Below are 17357 nucleotides of genomic sequence, written 5' to 3'. Positions count from 1 at the left end.
CGTTTCATATTTTAAACGGACCGGTAACCCGGCCCGGGAGGAGGAAGAGAAGGTTAGAGGGCGGGGGGAGGGGAGAGAGGGAGATTCCGGTCGTGTCGCTCCGGGACGATCGACGTGGACACGAAAGCGGACCGCGAGCGTACCAAGCCTTGCATATAAATATGTATATTCGAAGTATACACACAGGATATAGGGCCAGCGCGCGCGGACCTATGTCAAATCGACCAATCGCGTTGCAGCTTCGCGGATTCGTGACGGAGGGAGGCTTCAGAAGAGACCGCTTAATCGGCGGTCGTTGCTGCCGCATCGGATTTTGATTAGCGCGGCCACGTCACGTCCGTCCGTTCGTTTGTCGACGGATAAAAAAGTGCATCGCACACGCCACGGCGCATTAACTCATACGTATGCGCGCACGTACATACATACATACATACATACATACATACGTCACCCTTGTCAGTCTGAGTTTATATAACATTTTCTGCGTTGCGCGCGCAGGCTCGCTCCGCTTTTGCCCCCGTTTAGTGACTTTTTAATCTCTGCTAATATGTATATTAATTCTATCCAAATAAATCATGCCATTCGTGTTTACGAATAAGCATCCTCTCTGTAACATATGTCACACTTTGAATTTTGTTACTGAGTTCCGTTGCTTGATCAATTCCTACTTTTTACTCTTGTGCTGCTTCAGCTACTGGATTATCTTTTTGTCGACAAATCCTGAATGTCAAAGTATCCATACGTTCTCTCTCTCTCTCTCTCTCTCTCTCTCTCTCTCTCTCTCTCTCTCTCTCTTGCTCGCTCTCTCTTTGTGCATATATTAGTTTTATAATTTTTAAAACAAGATTACATATGCACGTGTGCATGTACGCTGGAAAAACGCTTCTGCGTTTGACGCATAATTATATCCTCATGCGAAACATCGCTACACGCCCCTCGATCCAAGATACAGATCTCTACATAGTTTTAAGTCGACACCTGTGCACGTGACAAACATCTCATTCTCTTCGTAAATATACAAAATATTAAATAATTAAGTAAAATTGTTAACATTAGTTATAATTCGGGTCAACTGGTAAGATCGGTCGTAAGATGGTTGATCGCGTGACATAAGCTTAGTGGACAGGACGAATAATTTGTATCTCGTAATTTAATCATATCTTTACACCCCTCGAACGGCAAAGTCGACGCGAGATCTCTCCATTTTCAAGCCGTGGTACAGAGCTGGCGAAGAGCTCGAGGTTATTAGGTGCGTTCATTGTTGTGCGTTCGTACTTTATTGTTGTTTCAATTACGTTTGAGAGAAAAGCTGCATCCTTTCGACACGCACGCTCTCCTCTCTGTGGCATTGCCTAGCCTCTCTCTCTTTCTCTCTCTCTCTTTCTCTCTGTCATCCCTTCATCCATCCTTTCGACTACCCCCACGGATCGTGCCCAAACTCGCGCGTCCTCCTCCGTTTCTCCCCCGAAATGCCGTCGAAAGCCGTCAGCATATTGCGCATGCATAATTTAACGTGTTCAAACAAATAACAAAGTTTTCGCATGCTGATGAGAACGCCACCGCGTCCGGATTTCGACTGCCACCGACTGGCAGTGACATATTTTCATTTGACACGCGGAGACGGGGCGGGTCCGACTAGCGGCCGAGGAATTCCGCAAATCTGTGCGGCACGATCGATCTTTTTTTTTTTTTTTCACGTTCAAACGCGCCGAGCCATGAATACTCGCAAATAACCCGTGAAAAATAACAAACCCAATAACGAGTGACAAGCCGATGCAAGGAATTTTGCATCGAATCGTGTCTCAATCAATAATAATTTGAATACGTTCGCTTAATTCCATAAAAAGAACAATCGCCCTGAGATTCGAGGCGATGAAAGATTCATGAATTATATAAAGCGTTATTAATTAAAGAGTTCGTCGAGTACGGCCATTCTTTCCGGCTGTCAAGAATGCACTTCCGGTTGAATGACGCGATAACCGTTTACAGACCTCGCGTGATCGTCGAAGCCCCTCGCTCTTCGTTTTTCAACCATCAGCCGCAGAAAGACGTATGGGATGTGCCGTAAAAAGGTGGCGAGACTTCGACAAGTCTCTTGGCTTTGCGTGTTGTGTGCGAAAGACAAAACATTGCCAATAAAATACACCCCGGCTCTCTAGCGAGACGCGGCCGTACCTTAGACATAAGAAGAAAATCACTAGAAGAAAATGTCAATGAAAAAAAAAAAAAAATGCAGATGAACGCAGATTTTACGTCTGTTTGGAATCACCCGGCAAAACGAAGGATAATTATGCCTTTGAACAGAAATAAATGACGGGTATGGCTGCTAATCTTTCTTTTACTGGCTTTATAATCGTCGGGGTAGCGCCGCGGTTAAAGTGTTCAATTCCCGTACCGCCCGCACGTAACCCGCAATTCGCTTTTATCGCGAGATGTTTTAAAGATAAACACGTAATGCTGTTTTAAAGACCATTGTAAAAGCCCGACGATATAATTGGCGTAGCTGGCAAAGCGACCACTCACTCTCCCATGCTCTTTCTTTCTCTTTCTTTTTCTCTCGCTCTTTCTTTCCCGCGTAATTCACTTTGCAAATGATAACGCGAGAAAAAAATCTTGCCGATCGCTCAACGTCTCGATAGCCGGGATCCGGGTTTCCCACATTTTCCCATAGGGAAGCAAAGTTTACGGTAAACAGGCCTCGTGCCTGTAATTATTTACGTTATTCTCTCGCGATACGATCTCGAGCGCGGCTTATAAACTTATCGCTCGTGACTACGCTCTATCCCCTTTAATGGGAAAGCGTGTCTCACGTTACACGTTCAGTTGACTAAAGCGTTATTAACTTCCAAAGTAAACTCACTCTTTTCCTCGTGGCATACTTTTGTACATAGTCGGAGCGTTACGTAATGCTCGATGAAAAGCTAAGCTCCTATGTACGTGTGCAAGTACTACGCGGTGTTCGCCGGTCCGGCTGGCAATTTGCCTTTGCATACCGTGGTCTCACTCGAAGTATGAATAATAATGATCCTGGATATGTGAATTACGAGGCGATTATCTACGGGAGTGGGATGGGCGGGGTGCAGGCGGATCGCGCGTTGGTTATTGCACCCCAGCGTATAGCGCTGTCGGGAATCGATTCTGTGACTCGGCATAATAACAGAGGTATACCAGATATATTTTCCTAATTCCGATGCTGTCGTCTATATATCAATTCAGTTAATAAATAAATAGGCGATAATGGGATTGACATTGGTCTTTTATCAGATGACAGCTTGCACTATTCCGAATGTATGTCTTTGTTATTAAAATAATCTTTTAATATTTGCACAATGATGATTTAATATGTTGAATAATTAACGCAGGACAAAGTTTATTAAAATTACATGAAATGAATAATAAAAAGTTGTAATAATTTTATCATCAGGATTAATTCATTTATACGGTTTTATTTGTTAAAAGTAAAAAGACATTAAACTGAATATGTAAATTAATTAATTATAAAAAAATGTTTTCGCTTTTTTTTCATAAATAATAAATTCTATCGAAATATTCGGGGTGGAAAGGGATGCGCGGAGCTTAGTGCAAAGTTTCTCCACAAATGGCGCCACCTGACGGACAACCCCTCCGAAAGAAAATAAAATTTTAGAGAGAAAAATATATTGATGTACTTAATTTTTTAAATTAAACTAAATAAATTAGCAGATACACAATGCATATTTCAACTTGCATAATTGTCGAAATTAAAATAGCTCATGTTTATAATTTTTTTAAGCAACGATAGAAATAATTAAAAAGAAATTTTGTTTTTCATTCAAAAATCTCATCTGCCAATAGATTTATTTTATTGACTTATTCCTTTTCAATTTTTTTATAATACTTTTGTATTTCATAAAATGAGATCTCACATTGATAACTTAAATCCATTGTTGTTGTTCGATGAATTTTGCATGCAGATTGACGTAAAGTGCATATTTATGCATGAGAAATAATTTGCTTACATTTTCTTTTAAAAACACAAAAATACTTTACCATAAGTTAAGATCAAACTTATCCTAAACTAACTAACAAAAAATCTTAATCAAATATATTCCAATAATTTGATATTTATGACTTCTGATGTAAATTAATATTACATGTTCAAAGTTATTTCTATATTAAATAAACACTTTTATGAAATTATATATCTAAAATTTATTGAATATGAATAAATATATTATAGAGAATACATGATGCTACTTTTTTCAAATATATCTTTTATCGCTTTCTATTAGACATTCTAGAGAGTTTAGCTGAAAATATTCCATCTAATTCGTAAAATTGTCCTTTTTCATAGACTGGTCTGAGATCTGGCGTAACCATCTTTTGCTTGTAACGTAATTGGTTGAGAATTCAGTTCTCATCCATTCGACAACTGTCTATGTAGGTCGAGCCTGAGAGAATCGTCTTTTAATTAACTACTTTTGAAATTAACGCGACAAGGTTGGAAAAACAAAGCCAGAGAATACTCAAGGGGAAGCCGTAAATAAGAGCGAAATGAGGAATGAGAATACGTAGAAAACTATTCGTTACTCTCAGTGCATCAACTAATGAAAAGATATACACTGCGCTTTCCAGCGCTAATCTTACAGGAAGAAAGAAAAAACTCCGCAGTTAAATAAGTGCTGCTATTAAGAAACACATATTATTTAGAAATCATTAAAAAATAGGAGGTGTCAATTTATTCTTTTCTTCATCTTTTAGAGTATTACACCGTTTCAAAGAGATTCTATATATCTATAATTTGATTATTGTTTTTATATAATATGTACATCATTCCATTCGATTTCTTACAATACTGTAACATTCAACGAGCAAGTGTCGAGTATATTGTACCGTATTGCATCGAATGCAGCGAAGACTATCACTTACGCTAGATTTAAAAATCGAGTTAATGGTCAGCGCGTTATTTCCACGAGATGAGCTACGCCCCGTTGCGCCTCCTTGCCGCGGAGGGAATAGAACCGGAGGCCCTCCACCCGTTTCCCCGTGATTGTAGCAGAATCCTCGGCAAGAAGTAATCTCTTTCTCCCGTGGTACGATATCTCGCGCCGAGGCGGGATATTTATTTATGGTGATTAATCACGCAAAGCCGGAGACGCGGATCCGAGAGAAGTGCCCAGAACTGGAAGGAGGCATGAAAACGAGCAAACATTAGAAGCAAGACGATAAGACTGGCTCGCATAATGCCGCGAAACCCTCTCTCTCTCTCTCTCTCTCTCTCTCTCTCTCTCTCTCTCTCTCTCTCCCCCCTCCCTCCCTCTCCCTCCTTCCCCCTCCCTCCTCCCTCCCTCTCTCTCTCTCTTTCTCTGTCTTGAAACGTCACCCTCGAGCCGTAGTATTTTCTCAGTCGAACAAATCGCGCTCGCTATACTTCCTGGGAATTCATTCCCGAGAACACCGTAGCATTCGTTGATCTTCCAACTCTCGCTTCACTTCTGGCAACCGCGAAGCGCGTCCTTCCGTCTACGCTCTTCTGCATTGTTCTTTAAGCGGAATCATTCGTCACTAAGATATTACAGCTGATCGCTAACACCAATTTCTAGACATAGATATATTAATCACGCGCACGCAGATTTACGTTCTTAAACCAAAACACATCGCAAAGTGTATCTTTATAAATTCTCAGTTCAACATGTTGATTTATTCTTCACTATTAACTTGTTCCACTTATTCTATATGGCATGTTAATTTATTTAATTACGTTAATCTAATTATAACGTAATTATTAATTTAATTATAATTAAAAAATGATATAATTTATTTAATTTTAATTATTTTTAAAGAATCAATAAATAATTATTCAATAAAGCGATTGAAAGATTAATCGCAAAGTTTGCTTTAAAATTGCGATTTTCAGAGATCTGATCAAGTAGTTAATTAATCGAGAGACTAGTCGATGAATAAATTGTTATCCATCTAGAACTGAGTAGAAATAAACGACTACGAACAGATCGGAATGTCTGCAACCGAACTAATGAGCAATTAGTAACAGAACCAAAAGATCTGTATGTAATACGGGAACGAACGTGGCTGCCACATGTCTCATGATAAACATTTCTGCTTTACTGTCTTAAAGATTTATTGTTTACAAGATTTATCGGCTACATGTACGTGCTCACTGTAAGAATACGATGTATTTTCATAAATTGAGATCATCCGTTCCACAATATGTTTTTCAATGGCAGTGAATTTAAACTTTATTAAAGTTATTAATTTTATTTAAACTTATTGAGCTTGAATAAAATTGACCATAACATAAAATTTTAATCATTATTAAATTCAACAATTTATGATTTTATTTTACAACAACTAATTTAATGCTTGATTAAACATTCTACTTTATCTTCTTTTTCATTTTTATTAGATGTAATAAAATAACACATATGATACTTATTTTTTTATATCTTTCCACTTTTTTCTTTCTTATTAAAAGCGTGTGTATAAAAAGTTTTATTTACTTGATTATACTAATCACAAACAGTAATACAGTCTAGAATTACCGAAGAAAATTAATTTATTACAATCAGTATATCTGTTCTTATCAAACATTACCATTCATCATTTTACTTCTATGTCCGTAGTGAAAATGTGTCTTTAATTATTGTAATTATGATTCGAATAATTAATATATATATGTATTTCTTATTACAAAGAATATGTACCTATCTTAAACAAGATTTTTTGCCGAATACAAAATAGGTCGTTACTGGTCTTCTTCACAAGATTAGAATTAATTAAAAATGTACTCTTTATGTTTTATCTCGCGGCGCATTTTCTATTCTTTTGGCTTTTTCAGGAACATATTTGGTGTCGGAAAATATATCTCGACAAATTTAGATACGCATAGCTACGAGTCAGTGACGTTACGTAAAATATCCGACTATTCTACGTCGAATTACAACAGGCAAGAATATTCCAAGAGAAATTCGAGCTCGGGCATTACGGACTCGGGGATCCGGGAATACGATCACCAGCGCGAAATAATCGTAGATCTCTCGCGCTCGATTTATCGTGAAATTCACAATTTATTTAACTCCGGCCGGTAGAGAGAACGGGAGAGGGAGGGAGAGAGAGAGAGAGAGAGAGAGAGAGAGAGAGAGAGAGAGAGAGAGAGAGAGAGAGAGAGAGGGGGGGGGGGGGGGAGGCGACTTCCGGAGCTGAGAGGAAAATCAGAGATTGTGTAGCAAGGGTTAAGAAAATCGATCGTTCGGCAAACACGCGGACGCGCTGCCGTAGCTGCAGGGTTATCGTGCGGAAGGAATGACGGTAATTGCCGGTTTTGTCTTCCGACGAGGCGACGCTAGACGCCCTTTAGACGTTATGAAGAGGCGGCCGCCGCTACTGCGCCGCCTTTCATATCGGGATTTGACTTCGTCGTCGTCGTCGTCGTCGTCGTCGTCGTCGTCGTCGTCGTCGTCATCGTCGTCGTCTTCGACGGCACTCGGTTCCGTAATATTAAGGCACAGTCTGGAGACGATGACAAGGACGTGCCACCTCTAGTGTTCACTGGCGCATGGCACAATTTTACTTGAGGAGCGTCAAGTAATTCTTCATTAAGTACGAACGAATAATTCACGCCGCGAGGCGAGCCGAGGTAGATACGCGTAAAGAGCCAAATGAAAATTGCATCTCTCTGGACAAATGAATACGATCTTAACCAACACTAAAGTACGACATTTCAAATAATTTCTCTATGCGACGCGTCGCGTCGTATTCTTTGCTCTTAACAAATTTTCAACATCGCCTATCCTTTTTCATATTAAAAACCTTAACAATCGTATAAACGGAGAAAAAAATAATTTTAAATTATAATTTTCTTTTTAATTAAGTATTAATCTATTTTAATTGTGTGCTGATATTATGTGTATATACACACACATATATATATATATATATATATACTGGAGTATGGATTGGCACGGATCAAAGATGAAAATCAGTATGTGACGCGCATGTGTCGCGCGAATTCGGGCAGAATGACGTTTAGATTTCGTTGATTAAACGTACAAAGGGATGGAGTCTTCTTGCTCTTCAGACCATTTACAGGATGAGGCGGACGGTGTCCTGCACCTGACGTCGTGAGGGTGGACGAAAGGGGTGGACTAGAGGTGGTACAAGCGTCAGGAAAGAGGCGAACAAGAAGAGGAAGGTCGGGCTAATTGGATGTCGGAGGCGCAATCTTGTGGTCTCCATTTGTCATTCGGTAGCGCGAGAAACGCGGGTCCTCGTTGCCTCGGTCCACCTCTGGTGCTTCTCTATCTTTCGCTTTATCTCCATTTTTCCTCGCCCTTTCCACAACCGGTTCCGCAAGCTCCTCTTTCTCGACACGCTTGTATTCACGTGGAATCTATCTTTGAATTTGGCGGTCGCGCCGCTTCGCATGGACGTTAGCTGGATATTACGAGAATTCTGGAGCCCCTTCGAACCTTCCTGGAATTCGATCCACGTATCCCGGAGGTCGCGCCAAAAATCCCACGACTGCCGCCGGTCCCCTTCTTGTCGGTCGCGCACTCCTCTACGTACGAGCCACCCCGATCGGGATTCGAGAGAACCGATCGATTAACAATCGGGAATCTGACAAGAAGTTCAACGCGAAGCCAATTAAACCGTTTTATGTTTTCAGTGAAATGTTTGATGAAAGAGATTTCACATTTTATTCGATCACATTATCATATAATTTGATAAAACCATTATTAAACGCTAGCTGTGATAAATTATATCGAGAAGTAATTACAACAATATACAATATATATTCCTGGAGCTTGGACGTAAATAGACATGCTTTATTGACGAGCACATGTATGGGATTCCTTTTCGTACATCGCGTAGTGACGGTTTGCTCGAATGATCGCCGGATATTGCAAGAATCTAGACATTGCCTTTGACTTCCCCGGCATTTAATACACACATAACTCATCTCACAGCAAAGTCCTATGACTCTCGCCGTTATGTCCCACGAACTAATTACCGTCGAAATTTACATGAACGCGGCATTAAGGTTGGCACAAAAGCCACGTTGTTGCCTCAACCTTTTCGATTATAGATAAATGAACGATAATACGGGTTGAAAAATAAAAGTCATGAAAGGTTTGAAATTTATATAAAAAGAAATTAACAAACAAGTATTAATAAATTATTTATAATAATTATTTTGATTTCAATAAAAAAGATGCATAAAGCTGTTACTATGTTTTTTAAATATCTCTTTAAAGTAGATAGAAAAGCCGACTAATGATAATAAGTCCGATAAGAACGTTATTCCTTTACAAAGTCTCTTTAACTAACTTTCTCTTCAGCATTAATTGCGGCCAGTGTCGTAGAAAATACGACGAAATATACGCACGATCACTTTGATCCAATCAACGATAATAGCTTTCTTCTCGTAAAATTGTTCTTAGTATTATTAAAATTATCTTATGATATGATATTTTATAATACATATTTACTCACATTATAATTGGATTTGTAACTGAGTCGTGCATGGATCAAAAAAATTAGCTCCAAACTTACCTGAAATAAAAAATATATTTTATTAATTATATTTATTTTATATATACATAGCTTCTGTGTGTGCAAAAAAAGTATTAGATTCCAAAATCGATATATAAAACCGTTTAAAATAATTAAAATTACATCGAGACAACTGATCTCAAAACCGATGGCATTATTCAGTTTGTAATGCCTGAAAAATCAATACTGAAGTACATACTCAGTATTATATATTAACTATATTGGAATAATCGGTGTGTGCGAAATCAATACATGCATTCCATTTAATAAAACAATTTAAAACAATTCAAGTTATTACTGAAGAAATAATGCGAAAAATAAAGATAATTTTTTTTTTTTTAGTAAAAAGAGAGAAAATGTTATATATTTTTATACATATTTTGATAATCGTTACCGAAATATAACATGATGTGGGTATGGAAATGAACATGGAAAATGGTGAAAATTTTTCAGGTTTTCATGAATTTTAAATTTGTAAAAAAATTATTTTCTGAATATTATTACATTGGTTTATTAAAAAAGATGCTTGTACTTTAATAATTATGCAATATGCTTTAGTTTTTAGATATTTTAATTCATGTTAAAGTTAATTTGTGTAATTTCGCAAATTATTTCATTAAACGGGAGCGTCGAATAAAAGTTTAATAAAAGAGAGGAACTTCAACTGTACTTTACTATATTGAATTATGATAGTTATACATATAATTTCTGTGTGCAATTTGATTACTACTATATTTGACAAAGATAAAGATAAAGATAATTCGAACACATAACAATCGTACAAAGAAATGGCGTATTTAAAGGGAAGAGCAAAGGGGGGTAGAATGTCGGAAGTAGGATTCTTAGTGAGCAATGGCAAGTGCTGATAGCGCGGACAGCGTGATCAGTCTTCCATTATGCTCGCGTGAACGAGCCTTTATTATCTAAGGCTTTGCTATGAAAGGCGCGAATAGGGTCATTCTTCGATTGCTACTACTTCCAATATTTCCATGGCGGTCCCTAAAGAAAAGTGATCTCCAAGACCATCCTTACAAATCAACCTCTTTGTTCGGAAGACGACTTATCAACGACGATAGACAAAGTAGCGGAGAAACTATTTTTTCTTCTCTTCGATCGAAGACCTGAAACGAAAAGCGTACGCAGACACAAAAGCACTCTGTAACAAATTACACGATTTGTCCCTACGCAATTTGTCAACGAGAAGAAACGAAAAATTGTCCAATTCTTAACCTTTTTCTTACAATTCTATTTCTGTTTCTCTTATATAATTGCCGTCTAATATCTCTTTTGGGAAAAACCATGATTAATAAAATCGGTCATTAAAGTTCTGCAATTCGCAGTTATTAGATAATCAACATCTTGGAATAATATATTTCTACCGTCGATCTCAGCGAGAGATTTTGTAAAGTTTACAATGATAGAAGATGTCTGGAGTTTCAACGGAGTTATACAATTCGTTCGCGGATCGTGAGGTTCCGTATTAGGATCGGTGGGATTATCGGCAGTGGATCAGCAACTAACCGTAAGAATTAAGAACCGCCGTTGAATCGAATTCGTTCTCGAGTTTCCAAGGAGGTACGATAAGACGAGATGGTTTACACGAAGAAGAAAGTCGTCCGCATCTTCGTGGCTGTGCAAAGCGTGGTTGCGCGCGTGCTAGTCCGGTTGTCTATCTTAACAGAAGTCGTGCGAGAGATTAAGCTATCTCTGATAAGAGGGACCAGGTGGTGGGACCGGAAAGACTGGCGGCGGGTAAAGAAAGAGAAGTAGGAAGAAGAACTAGAAGAAAGAGGGCGAGAGCCTTGCCTACGGGTCTGAAATCCGGAATAAGAAGTTCCGGACTGTTCGAGGCTGCGGGCTGTTGGTAGGCGATAGCGAGAGGGAGGACGAAGGAGATGGTACGAGGAAAGAGGGGGGAAAAAGAGTCGAGGGAGAATGAGAGAGGAGACCGTGAGATAAATCGAGGACCCGGGGCGACCAGATAAAAGTCACTAACAAGTAACAAAGGTTTCGTCGTTGGGTTGAGAAGCGAGGAAAGAAGAAAGAGAGAAAGAGAGAGACCGGGGAAAGGGAAGGAAGAAAAAGGTATGCTACATATTGGTTCCATCGCCTTCCTTCGTCCGTTGGTCCTTGGAGGTTTTTTATTCCTTTCTCTTGGACTCGGAAAAGTCTCTCTTGGTCTCTCGAAGAAACCAACATCCGCCAATTTTGAAGTGCAGGCCTTCCAGACTGCAATTGTTTCTCGTCAGCATCCGTCACCTCCATATGCTACTCGAAAACTTTCTATTTCTAAGCTATTATTTGATCATTGGTTATTTTAATTTTTCGCACTTATAAAAAATATTGGTTTGCATTTTCATTTGTATCTATGTATCGTATATATTACATATATAGAAACATAAACTTGGAAAATGAAACTGGCTGTAACATGTCGATTATTTTAAAATAGGATTAATTTGCTTCATTATAAAAAACTCTTCCATCTCTATCAAGAGGAAAAAGATATTTGATATAAATAAATGTAATAAATAAATGTAAAAGTACAGAAAAAATACAATAATCAGGAAAATCATTATTCTTCTCAAATATTTGAGAATATCACTTTATTTGTAACTCACTACAGGCTATGTATTTGCAGCTAATAGTCAAAAGGAAATAAACACAAAATTGCGGAGACAGAGAAAGAGAGAGAGAGAGAGAGAGAGAGAGAGAGAGAGAGAGAGAGAGAGAGAGAGAGAGATGCGAGAGCGAGAGAGAATCATTTGTTATGCGTGACTGGCGGCCAACTGAACTAAAATTGTGGTAGAAACAAGGGCCGCCCAGCTGGCGGTAGAAGGTGGAGAAAGTAAGTATAAACTTCGGAAGAAACTCCCGCTTGCGAAGAATAAAAAAGACGGAGTTTTACTTATCGCGCCTCCGACGAAATCGTGAAACTTGTATCCGCGAATTCAGTGACAAAATGCCGCGCAGTTCTTTCCCGTATAATATCTTCCGCTTCCTTTTCTTGTTAGAGATACACCCGCGTGTCGCTTCAAATATATAATTTACTTTAGTTTGAAACATTTCGCACGCGGAAGGCCGCACGTGCTATAACAGAGTTTACGAATCTGCTGCGTCCTTTGCACGATTCCAATTTCACCTTTGTACGAAAAACATTTCGTTATAACGAAAGTTTCGACTGGCTTCCCGCAAATATTGTCGCATTTGAGCATCATGTTACCTTTATATCGAATGCTGATAAGTTGTATATAAAAGGATTTCGACAAATTATAGATTTGCAGAATATTATTTTCCCAGTTTACAAAAATATATTTTTTATAAGAGAAAAATATACAAAAATATACAAAATATAAAAAAATATGCAAATCACAAAAAATATACAATTATCATGGTTGCAATATCATAGTAACATTTTTACATAAAAATAATATAAAAAGCTATTTGTTTATTATTTAAAGCTGTAAAGATGTATATAAAAAACTGGAAAGTCTATTCTGTCGTGGTCAACGTCATAACTCTTTTCCTTTTGGTCCGAGGGTTAAAAACGGGCTTTGAAAGCGCAAGGTCGATGGAGCGACGGTGCTATAAAAGTGATATCAACTTATCTATAACCTGAAGGTAAGGTGGCTACCGATCTCCCATCGGCTTCGTAGCCAAGCTCACCTACCTCTCATCTCGCCCACGCCGATACCCGACCTTGATTGAAAAGCAGATGACGCGGAATAAGGAGTTTTCCGGAGGTCCAAGGAAAATGTCTTCTACCCCCCGAGGCTCTCCAATTTCTCAGAAACGCGGAATTTATTTCATTCCCCAAGGTCTGATGTAGGACGAGGTGGAAAGGAAAAGGGAGATAGAACGGAAGAGGAAAGAACCAGAAGCGAGCCTAGGCGATAACCCTCCAAGAGACATTTTCCAACTGACGTATTTTATATATATATATATATATATATATATATGGATGTGTATGTGTGTGCATGTATATATATATATTTGGATGTAACATAAAATAGGTACGACGCGATTTTTGGCAAATACACGTCGAGATTGCGGATTGCGTGCAAAATCTATGCTCTTTGCACAGTAAACACCCAATATTTTATATATGTACGCTCAATTAGTGCGTTATAATAAAGCGCATCTATAATGTAATTAAAAAAATATTTTTTGATATTAAAAAAAAATCAACTATCATATCGGAGAGCTGCACACGACTACAAATTTTATTTTTATTAAACGTATGTACGCATACACACGTATGTATTGCCAATGGTATGCAGAGTTCATGCTGACGCTTCTATTCAGGATGCTGTACATAAAACTTAAGGCGTGTAAAGGGAGCTATCAATTCCGATAAATTTAACGATTTTCACAGAAAGTACACGGCTCGTACGCTCGCGGAAGAATGAGAAGGCAGAAGTAGAACGTAACGAAAGGTCTCCGGGGATTAAATCGATGCTTTACGGTTGCACTGAGGCACTGGAGGTGGTTAGTTGCAAATCAAGATTAACGCGAGGTTCGTGTTATGCGTATGTGAAGAAACTCGGGCCGTGTTTTCTGGAAAAAAAAAGGACAGCTCTAGTCACGTAGACTCTTTACGCGAGGAGCCACTCACTGCTTCTTTTTCAAATTACCGACTAGAAGAGAAAATGCTTCAACTTGCGGAAAAAAAAAAGAACGAGACTGAAATGATAGCGTTTTATCCGATCGAAACGTGATCGATATCAAGAATCGCATCTAGTATGGAACGCTAGAGCCCATAAATACAGATAATGCATGAAAATTTAATTCTCCAATCTATCTTTGGTGTTCCAATCTACCTTTGGACCTAAATTCGACAGTACACGTGGGAAATAACAATTATTTTTATCTAGAATAAAATCAAAAGGAGTTCTAATTCTTTATTTTAATCAATCGGTCATACTTCTAATTTCTTGGATTGAAAAATTAAAGAGCGAATATATATTTGTATCCGTGTATAAGGGTAAAAGGAAAAAAAAGGCAAAATGATATCTATTTCCAAGTATGTGTCACGGAGTTAAAGCATAGGAAAAAAATAGAATAGCTGCGCGCTTTTCGTCCCAGTAGAAACGTGTGGCACGAAGTAGGTCGTCGATGGTTGAAGACAACCCGGGACTACGTCCTCGGAATTACAGTGGTGGTTCGCGTTCACCTAAAGGACTACCCTTTCTACGGGAATAAACTGGGTGTTGTAAAACCTCAGGGAGCGTCGTGAGGAGGTTAAGAATCCACAACGAAAGGCGAGCACGGGTTACGACTGGCTCAACGTGAGACGTTAGAGGAACGAGGCGAGGTAGAGCGTAATGTGGCCGACGTTGGAAGTCGAGACACGCGGTGAACAATCCAGTGTTGATAACCGCACATCGGCGGCGGCATGTTAATGCCTCGCGACACGATCTCGTCCCGTTGCTTTTACCTTTCGCTTTCAGATCACTAGCAGTCACTGTCTATATTGGTCGACATCCCTTGAATATCAACCTGTCGGAAGATGCAACTGTGATCGGGAGATATATCGCCTCTATGCGACTTCTTTTTGACGTGATAATTTATAAAAAATCGCGAGGATACCGTACCGAATTCTCGCCACATGGAATGACTAATTAATATCAGTGCAAAATATTTATATCTAGATTTTTTTTTATTGGTCGCTCAAATAATTTGATAATTACCGAAATAAGAATTATTAGATTCCTCGATCTCGCGAGATCGTGTATAAATATTCATGTATAAATATTCAAGAGAACTTGCATCGTTGCATCGTTCACATTGAAAGATTAGATTCTTTCAATCACGCGTAACAGAATTTAGCTTTACGATTGTCTCCTGTGGACTCGCTGACCGGAAAACTTCCTGAGGACATAACGTCGACGGTCTTTACCGAGAGCCGTGCCACCCCTCGAGATTCTTCACGGAAGAACATCGTTTCGGGGACGAGGTTCATCGTTGTGCGCTCGTGCGAAGGACGCGTCGTTACTCTTCATCTGCGAAATGATCTTTAATAGCGATGATGGTGAAATATCGCCATGGAATTTCTTCGGTGCGAGAATACACGAAGGGGTGGCCTGGCCCCGGCGCTATTATTTCGTCGGGCGCTTGACAAACGATTACGCGGGCGCCACTTTCACGAGACTAAGAAAACACTCTCGCTAAATCATAAGGAGCCATTACCGGAGGCGCGGACGCCGCATATAATACACGGGCATTTGGACGAAGGGTTTGTTCAGCCTTTCGTTTTTCGCGGTTCCCTCCCACCGCGATTTGTCAAGTTCCAAGGAAGATACCCTCGTGTTTGTCTTCCTCCTAATGTCCCCCTCCCCCTTTTTTCGCACGCCGAACACTTTCGCTCGATGAATTTTGCAGGAGAAAACATTCTCGGCGCGATGCGATGGTTCTTCCGGATCTAACATAAAAATTCATGAAACTGGACGCCGACTCCCACCACAAGGCAAGTCGCTCCGTACATTTTCGTACCAAGATTTATGATATTCCGAGAAAGGAGTTTCGCTCTCTGTTCGCGATATAAACGTGTTTAATTAATAACGCTTTTAGTTAATTCTACTAGACGTGACTGGGATCGATTTCGATGTCGATGCACGCACAGAAATAAATAGCGTACGTCAAAAAGCCGAGATTCGTTGCAGAAGGAAGGATTTCCCATCGGTGTTACCACCGACGAGTTTTCGGTGCCCAGGGTTATACGGGTTTAACACGATCTACCGATAATAACGGGGTCGTGGCCTCGTATCCACTCGGTTAGCTCGATGCTCGCGCCGAGTCACGCAACGAACGTGTCACGCAAAGTGCCAAGTATAGCGTGCCCCCGCGACACGACACGACCCGACGCCAATTGTCACGGCACAGGGATCCTTAATTATTGTCTTCTGGGCCGACCCTCCTCGTTAACGGCGCGTATGTCCCTTTCGATGTCGTGCGTGGACGCTTCGGAAGGAAAAAAAAAAAAATCCAGGCCATCCAGTGCATTTCGATACTGATCGCTCGCGCAGATAATCGTCCACCCACCTTTTCACTTGGCCGTGACCATCCTTCATGCCGCGTAGAATGTTATTACGGTACGCTTGAAGCTTTCGCGATAGTAGCTTTCCACGATCTCCTTGATAACCTTCCACGCGCGTACAGTTTACGTTATACGCGTTGTACGTAATTCCCTATTCGTGAGTGCATTAGAAGCTGTTCGACCGCGAATAGAAATGCACGCAATTGCAGGATGATTACCGGTAATCGTATGGGTGTAGCGTGAGCGAATTAAACCTCAGTTAGTTTTAGCTAATGGAGAGACGAGACGCTTCGAAACGTTTTATCTCGAAATTAGATGTGTTTTAACTTGTCAGCCGGAAACGCATTAAGAACGCAGTGAATCAAATGTTTAACAAAGTCGGGTCTTGTCAACTTGGTCACGACGTTTATTCTTTGGATAATTAACAACACGCCGTGCATAACGCTCACGTTGCCTTACGTTCGCTTCAAACCGGATGACTGCATCGGATCTGACACTGACACTGACACTGACTGCTCCCATCGGGAGCAAGCCCTCCGCAGGCCTTCTACAGTCGGCTAGAATTGCTTTCCACTTACCTTAGTGTATTGGCAAACCGAACACAGGCAAGACGTTTAACGCTCGAGTTAATTTGCCGACGTGTGACTTAACCTTCCGGTGAACGGGAATAGCGGCATTTGCAACATGTGGGAAACCATCGAATGTCTTGTAAGAAGTTATGTCAATGTTAAAATTATATCGGGAAGAATTCATATTATTTTGCATATTTTGTTGC

The 17357-nt window shown here is 39.8% G+C and overlaps 1 protein-coding gene and 1 long non-coding RNA gene across 9 annotated transcripts in view; both read right to left on the bottom strand.

The window, feature by feature from the left end:
* Positions 1 to 17357, bottom strand: part of Ten-m (teneurin transmembrane protein Ten-m) — a 499088-nt gene that overhangs the window by 401838 nt on the left and 79893 nt on the right. The gene's annotated exons all lie outside the window — the stretch shown is intronic.
* Positions 5336 to 17322, bottom strand: LOC148937859 (uncharacterized). The gene is made up of 3 exons (XR_016141451.1): positions 17042 to 17322; positions 9490 to 9549; positions 5336 to 8613 (listed from the first exon to the last, which is right to left on the bottom strand). It is a non-coding gene; the product is annotated as an uncharacterized LOC148937859 (long non-coding RNA).

This window comes from Pogonomyrmex barbatus, unplaced genomic scaffold (assembly GCF_055798465.1).
Source record: "Pogonomyrmex barbatus isolate J1 unplaced genomic scaffold, ASM5579846v1 scaffold10, whole genome shotgun sequence".
Classification (NCBI taxonomy): Eukaryota; Metazoa; Arthropoda; class Insecta; order Hymenoptera; family Formicidae; genus Pogonomyrmex; species Pogonomyrmex barbatus.
The sequence above is the reverse complement of the archived record's forward strand: the minus strand, read 5'-3'. Positions and strand labels throughout refer to the sequence as shown.